The sequence below is a fragment of the Mustela nigripes genome, chromosome 7 (assembly GCF_022355385.1).
Source record: "Mustela nigripes isolate SB6536 chromosome 7, MUSNIG.SB6536, whole genome shotgun sequence".
NCBI lineage: Eukaryota > Metazoa > Chordata > Mammalia > Carnivora > Mustelidae > Mustela > Mustela nigripes.
This window is the reverse complement of record NC_081563.1, coordinates 128,752,193-128,760,212: the sequence shown is the minus strand read 5'-3', so window position 1 is coordinate 128,760,212 and position 8,020 is coordinate 128,752,193. Positions and strand designations below refer to the sequence as shown.

The 8,020-nt window shown below is 50.1% G+C and overlaps 1 protein-coding gene across 2 annotated transcripts in view; it reads right to left on the bottom strand.

Moving 5' to 3' along the window:
* Positions 1 to 2,791, bottom strand: part of CSE1L (chromosome segregation 1 like) — a 49,394-nt gene extending 46,603 nt beyond the window's left edge. Inside the window, exon 1 of one of the 2 annotated variants that reach the window (XM_059407192.1) lies at positions 2,658 to 2,791. The gene's annotated coding sequence lies outside the window, so the exon portion shown is untranslated. Of the gene's footprint in view, positions 1 to 2,094; positions 2,192 to 2,657 lie in introns of those variants that run through there. The other variant, XM_059407193.1, reaches the window with a different exon arrangement.
* Between the last annotated feature and the right edge of the window lie 5,229 nt (positions 2,792 to 8,020).

Genomic DNA, 8,020 nt, shown 5'->3' with positions numbered 1-8,020 from the left:
TCCACATTAGAGAACCATTCCTGAGTCCTTACATCTGGGGAAAGGGAAAGAGATCCAATGAATGAAAACTATCTAGCACACACATATCAAGAATATACCCCAACAGCTCGACCCGCACTCCTCCCAAATCTAATCACAGGAACAGACCACTTAGAATCAAATCTAAACTATACACAGTCTACAAAACCCTATGATCTGGCCCCTCGATGCCTCTCCTTCCTCCATACACTACTGTAGCAAACTGGATTTTCCTCCAATATTCCAGTATTCTAAGTCTGTTCCTGTCCTGAAACCTCTGTACTTACTTTCTATTCCCTCTGCCTGGAATGCTCTGTCCCCTTACCTTTGCATGGCTAATCTCGGGTCAAATATCACCTCTTTAGAGAAAACTTTTTTTCTTTTTTTTTGAGAGGGGGAAGAAAGGAGGGGAGTGAGAGACCGAGAGAAGGTGGAGAGAGAGAGAGAAGGTGGGAAGGACAGAGAATCCTAAGCAAACTCTACACCCAGCACAGAGCATGACACGGGACTCATTCTTACAACCCTGAGAACATGACCTGAGCCAAAATCAAGCTGGACCCTTAACCAGCTGAGCCACTCAGGTGCCCCCAGAGAAATTACCCAATTCATTTATTTGTATTACAGTTTCTTTCGCCCATTAGCATATAAGTTTCCCAAGGGAAAAGACCTTATCCTTTTTTATTTCTTCAAGGGCCTTAGATATTTCTTCCACATTAGAGAACCATTCCTGAGTCCTTACATCTGGGGAAAGGGAAAGAGATCCAATGAATGAAAACTATCTAGCACACACATATCAAGACTCCCAGAGTGGGATGATCTGTAGTTACTAGATGAATGAAGAAACAAACTAATTCCAAAGCTAGAGTACTGCTCTCAAACACATCCGAACCTGTAGAGGAAACCTTCCTTCCCAGCCTCCAAGTAGCAGAAATCAAAGTAACCAAATGGGAAGAGAAAACCCCCTTGCACTGGTAGAAAGAAGTCGAAGTGTCTTGGAGGGAGATAAGGTGAATCAAGCATCCCAGGAACTGTGCGGATAGTGGAGACACACACAGAGGTTAAAAAAAAAAATCCAACTATGGGGAGGGGGCTTAGGGGAAGAGAAAAGTACACAGGTGGGATCCAAGAGTACTACTTTTTTTTTTTTTTTTTAAGATTTTATTTATTTCTTTGACAGAGAGAGATCACAAGTAAGGCAGAGAGGCAGGCAGAGAGAGAGAGAGGAGGAAGCAGGCTCCCTGCTGAGCAGAGAGCCCGATGCGGGACTCGATCCCAGGACCCCGAGATCATGACCTGAGCCGAAGGCAGCGGCTTAACCCACTGAGCCACTCAGGCGCCCGGATCCAAGAGTAAAAAGTGCCCCTTCTCTGCCTCCAAGGACTAACAACACTTGTGCATCTAGCACGTGGTAAGCACTCATCACCAGAATTTAGCCTTGAACAGGACAGGCAAGGTCCTTGCTCTTGAAGTTCACAACCCAGCAGCTGAGAAAGACAATGAACAACGCTAAGTAATTCTACTTAAAGATAAATGCCATTACGTCTAAAGTTGAAAGAAGTCCTCAGAGAACTTGGCCAAAGAAGGTATAAGGGGGCACGAGACTTAAAGGACAGGGACCCAGCCTTGCAAAGCTCTGATATTAACGATTTCCGAGCAAACGAAAGGCACGCCCAAACGCTCTACGGTGGGCACGAGCTTGGAACACTTAAGAAAACAGAAAGTCAGCAGTGGCTTTGGGTGGTCATTCGGGCCGCTTCGGGTGGGGCTCTGCAAAGCACGGTAGTAACTCCGCGGATCCTCACGGCCACTTTGCGAAGCAGATGGTTTTCAACCCCACTTTGCGGATAAGGAAATGGGGAGACTCCAAGGGATGAAGCGACTAGCCCTACCCCGCACTCCCAGGGAGGCCAACTCTGGAACCAACCCAGGCCTTGTTAATTGCAAAGCTCATGCCCCCGAACTACCACACTCTCGCGTCTCCCCCGGAGAGCGGGACCCTACATCCCTGGGCAGGTGCATGGACTAGAATGCGACCCTCAAACAACCCAGCAAAGTGAGATCACGACGCCCACTTACAGTCAGGGAGACTGAGGCACAGGGAGATTAAAGGCCTCCCCTTCTGATCAGAACGTGAGTCCCGGGGACCGGGGAAGAGACCGTCTGGGCGGCGGCTGGCTCCCGCCCCGCAGCCCGGCCGGACAGGCCTCGCCGCGGAACCCCGCTCATGTTGCGGGTGGCCGGGAGCGACGAGGACGGACGCGCGGGCGCGACCAATGAGAGGCGGCCTTCCCGAGCGGCCCGGCGGCGGTGCGGCCAATCCGCGCGGCGCTGGCGGGGGAAGGGGCGGGTGCTCGGGCGGCTCGCGTTAGGCCGCGCCTCGGGGGCCCTCGCCCCTCACAGGCCCCGGGGCCGCCCCGCTTGGGCCCGAGCCCTGCGACGCCGCGAGGTTAAGCGAGGCCCGTCCGCGCAGGCAAAGACCTCGCCCGAGGGCATCGCCCGAAGCACGGCCCGCATTCCGCTCTCGCCCAGAGGCGCGGTCTTTGCTTCTCAGCGCTCGGAAGTGTCAGGAGCGCGGCATCCCTCCCTCAGCGGGGTCCCGAGAGGCCACCCAGCTAGGCCGTGCACGCCCCGAGTCTCACCTCTTGGGGATACGGGAACGGAGAAGGGAATCTCAGCCGCGGACTGTAGCCGGCACTACCCACCCCTGCTGCCGCTCCGCCTCACATTCAAACCCCGGCAAAATGGCGCGGCGGCGAGGCTGCGGCCCGGGCGCATGCGTAAGCGGGGCAGAGGCGGGGGGCGGGGCCGGGGGTGCTCAGGCCCCACCCAGGCTCGAATGGCCAATCGCGACCGGCTCTGTGTTTGCGCTGACGTCACAAGCGACAATGCCCTTTGGCTCAGACGGCGGGGTTGGGGCATCACAATCCCCATTTTCTGAGAACCGACGCTGGTTCAGCGAGTGGCCGCCGGAGTGCGACCTAGTCTGATGTAGGGCTGCAGGGAGGGACGTAGTAGGTCTTCTTGAACTGCTGAACGAACTCCTCAAAGTCACGTCCATAACCTCTCAGACCGGGGAGAACTTTCTGCCCCTCGCAGAGCGCCGCCTTTAGAGGAAGAGGCAGATCTTGATAATTTCAGATCTTGATACGCTACGAGAAAATTTAAAACGTTGATATGACAGGCAGTGACTTGGAAGGTCATTGGTTGGTCAGAGAAGACCTCTGAACAAGTGACACTTGACCTGAATTTCAACAAGGAGACAGCTGTGTCAAGATCCTCCTGGAGAGCATTCCAGGAGGAGGGGTTGTCAACAGCCTGGGCTCGCTCTCAGGCAGGAGTGAGCTGGCCTGGGCTTAATGAAGTGCCGAGAGGCCGGAGATGAAGTTAGAGAGGCCAGCAGGGGCCAGAAGATGTAGGCCTCTTAAGCCCTGTTTAGATTAGGTCTCACTCTCAAGGCATCCAAACCTACGCTTTAAAAGGCCCACCAGTTGCTGTGTGGGATGGAGTGTATGGGGGTGGGGGCGAAGAGCCTGAAGCAGGGAGCCTGGAGAGAGAGGTGGAGCCATGGTGTCCCCGGATTCCAGTGAGTAGCTGTGCATAGGGAGACAAGTGGACAGCTTCAGGATATACTCTAGAGGTAGAGCCTGTAGGATCTTATGATCCATAAAGGGTGACAATGACAGGAAGCAATGAGGACTTACGGAAATCTCAGCCCTCACTTTCAGCCACAAGCAGGCCCAGGCCCAGCTGTTCCGGAGCCCATCCCTTGCAACTGCTAGCTTGCTACCCAGGGAATGAAAGGCGTGTATCTGGTTATCAGTCGAGGGAACGAATATGCTAAGAACACAGAATTATACAGGCACTGAGAACTGCAGCACTCTCAGCACATCATGATTCTGTCCCAACCTCTGCAGTAAGAGATGACCAAACCTGAACATGGCTTCTAGCAGTATAAGGCCCTGATCCTAGGATGACCTCAGTGGCCCCCACCCCCAACGCAACACGCGTTTATACACACACACACACACACACACACACACACACACACAACTACTTGAGAAAGCTCAATGTCTCCAGGAGAATTTACTGTTTGTTCTAGTCTACACCAGAGTATACGCCCCAAACTTCCTTTCTTAGAGCATTTACTAAAAAGGATTAGAATTGTGAATCCTCCTCCTGTCCCTTTGAGATGTAGATATATCTCCTTCAATTCAGGCTTATCTTTCTCAATGACCTGAAAGCCATTCCTTTGAAATACAGTCATCAGAAAGGTAAAGCCTGTTTCTCTGTGTTGGGGGCAGATGGGAGCCTAACCTTGATAATTGCTAGCTAGCAGACAGAGCAGGCTGGGTGACATTTACACCTACTGACCCACCAATGCTTCACATTTTCACCTTGGCCCTCACTCTCTCCCCAATTCCCTCCTCCTCCTTTAAATGCCCAATCAGGGATGCCTGGGTGGCTCAGTCTTTGAAGAGGCACCCTTCGGCTCAGGTCATGATCCCAGGGTCCTGGAATCAAGTCCTGCATCTGGCTCCCTGCTCAGTGAAGTCTGCTTGAGATTTTCTCTCCCTTTGCTGCTCACATGTTCTCTCTCTCCAAATAAATAAAATCTTAATAAAATAAGGGACACCTGGGTGGCGCAGTGGGTTAAAGCCTCTGCCTTCAGCTCAGGTCATGATCTCAGGGTCCTGGAATCAAGCCCCGCATCAGGCTCTCTGCTCAGCAGGGAGCCTGCTCCCCACCCCCCATCTCTCTGCCTGCTTGTGATCTCTGTCTGTCAAATAAATAAAATCTTTAAAAAATAAAAATAAAAAATAAAATAAAATACCCAATCCCTTCTGCACGGTCAGAATCAACTCTCTCGCACTGTGAGTATCTGAATGAAATCTGTTTTTACTTCTTCTTATTTTTTTTTAAGATTTTATTTATTTGACAGAGAGAGATCACAAGTAGGCAGAGAGGCAGGCAGACAGCCCGATGTGGGATTCGATCCCAGGACCCTGAGATCATGACCTGAGCCAAAGGCAGCGGCTTAACCCACTGAGCCACCCAGGTGCCCCTGTTTTTACTTCCTTTTATTTATTTATTTATTTATTTATTTATTTATTTGACAGAGAGAGATCACAAGTAGGCAGAGAGGCAGGCAGAGAGAGAGAGAGGAGGAAGCAGGCTCCCTGCTGAGCAGAGAGCCCGATGCGGGACTCGATCCCAGGACCCTGAGATCATGACCTGAGCCGAAGGCAGTGGCCCAACCCACTGAGCCACCCAGGCACCCTGTTTTTACTTCTTTAATGATGTCCAACTTTATCTTTGACTGCACCCTGGCTGTGAACATGTAAGAGCAATTCCCGAGATTAAAATGCAAAAATTGCTCTGTTTGAAAGGCTCATGGATGTAACATTTATTTATTTATTTATTTATTTATTTATTTATTTATGACAGAAAGAGCGAGCGAGCAAGCACAAGCAAGGAAGGGGATCAGTGGGAGAGCAAACTCCCCACTGAGCAGGGAGCCCAATGCAGGGCCCAATCCCAGGACCCCAGGGTCATGACCCGAGCCAAAGGCAGACACTTAACGGCTGAGCCACCCAGGCACCCCTGGGTGTAACTTTTTGTAAAATTATTCAACATCTCTCCCTTCAGGCCACAGACCCTGCAAGTTCTGGCCCCTGCCAACCTTTCCGACCTCATCGCCTTCCTCCCGCCCACTCTCCACCCTCACTCAACCTAGCCGCCTGGCCTTCCTTTCTGTTCTTCCAAGCTCCAAGCTTATTCCCACCTCAGAGAGTTTGTACTGGCCCTTCACTCTGCCTGGAATGCTCTTCTAGACCCCTGAGTAACTGGCTCCCTTTGTACATCCAGATTCCTGCTCAAATGCCATCTCCGCAGAGAGGCCTTCCTTGTCTGAAGATTGCTCACTCACCACACCCAATCACTCGACATGTAGGGGTTCCAGATTTTTTTTAAAGATTTTATTTATTTATTTGACAGAGAGAGAGAGAGTGGGAGATCATGAGCAGGGGGAAAGGGGGAGAGGGAGAAGCAGTCTCCCCGCAGAGCAGGGAGCCCGGTGCAGGACTTGAACCCAGGACCTTGGGATCATGACTTGAGCCGAAGGCAGACGCTTAACCAACTGAGCCACCCAGGCACCCAGGCTTGCCAGATTTAGCAAGTAAAATACAGGACACCCAGTTCAATGTGAATCTCAGAAAAGCAATGAATGATTTTTTAGTATAAATGTTGCATGGGACATACTACTAGGAGGCCATATATCATTTATCTGAAATTCACATTGATTCAGGTGTCCTGTATTTTATCTGGCAACCTTAGCCTCAATCTATCATTGTTTCTTCATAGCATTTATCACTTTGCAACTGTCTTTGTTAATTGCTCCCCCCTCCCTGCCATCAGCTTAACTCTATCAGACTATTAGACTATTAGGACTCTATTAGAACAAGGACCTTATTTATCTCATTTACAGCTGTGCCCCCAGCACCTAGCACACAGCACTTGCTCCATAAGTATTTACTGAATGTTGAATGAAATGCCCTATATGAATAAAGTCTATTGAGAAAGGTATGTTATTAGGACACTGGGGGAAAAGATAAATTTTTACCATTGCAACAACAAGTAATTGATCAGACTAATCTGCTTTCCTAGACAAAGACTTTCCTCCAGTCCTGGTGAGAACAACCGTAATGATTTAAGAATTTCCCATCTTTGAATGCTAATTGCGAAGGAAGCTGGCTCGCATCAGGTGTAGGTCTACCGTCTCTGCCAGGAAGCCCTGGAGTGTGCCAAGATTAACATGTCTGTGGACATGTCTAGTGGTGCCCACTCCCCTCGCCCTTTCAACCGGAAGAAGAACCATGCAGGTGAGGGTCACAGAAAGGTTGGTGTGTCCTCCTCCTCTAGTCTCCATGGGTGATACCTGAAGCCTCCCTTGGGAATCTCTACCACCTCACCCTTCCCCACCGCATCATGAGCACACACTCCCAGGTTTGCTACGACTGCCAATGTGCACATGGTGAAAAATTCACTCGGTACAAACATGAGAGGATTTGGTCCTTTGCTAATTAAGACGTGCACTGTAGGTGATCTGTTATGTTCTCTCTGTCCTTTTCCTTCATTTTGCTTCATCAGATGTTCTCTGAGAGGCATGTTGGTCTCTCACCATGATTCTGGCTTTGTCATGGTTAAAGTGTACTTAGTTGTCTTGTTGTACGTTTTGAAGCTATCAGGTAGATTAGGCTCATGCTATTTCTTCCCGATGAAGTCTGCCTACCATCTGACGCTGTGAAATATTCCTCTTTGGGCCTTTCAGACCTCTCCTCTTCCAATTCTATTTGTCTGACATCAATATTGTTAGACCTGCTTTCTTTTGGTTAACAATTTCCTGGCATATCTTTTTATCCCTCCTGCTTTGTTGAGATAGAATTGACATATCCTGACACATCTTTTACCAGACCTTTACTGTCCCTCTTTGATCTGTTGTAGCACTCTAGTTAAGAGCATGGGGGCACCTGGGTGTGTCTGCCTTCAGCTCAGGTCATGATCCTGGGGTCCTGGGACAGAGGTCTGCATTGGGCTCCCTGCTCATCGGGAAGCCTGGTTCTCCCTCTCCCTCTGCCTGCTGTTCCTTGTGCTTGTGCTCTTTCTCTGTCAAATAAATACAATCTTAAAAAAAAAGCATGGACTTGACTACCTAGGTTAAACCTTCATGACATCTGTACGACACTGGGCAAGTTACTTAGAGTTGAGATCTCTGATATCTGCAGGAGTGTATGCAATAGTAATTTGCTTCTCAAGGGGCCTGGGCAGATGACAGAGCCAGGAAAGATGAGGCCTGTGGAAGAGCATCTGAAAAATGTCCACCGTTTGATGATATTAGCTCTTATCTCCATCCCGAAACCGGGTGGCAATATATTTTTGACATCCTCCCATTGTCCCCAGTCCTGCATTTTCCCAGGTGGTACAGCTGTAGACCTGGCCAGGCCTT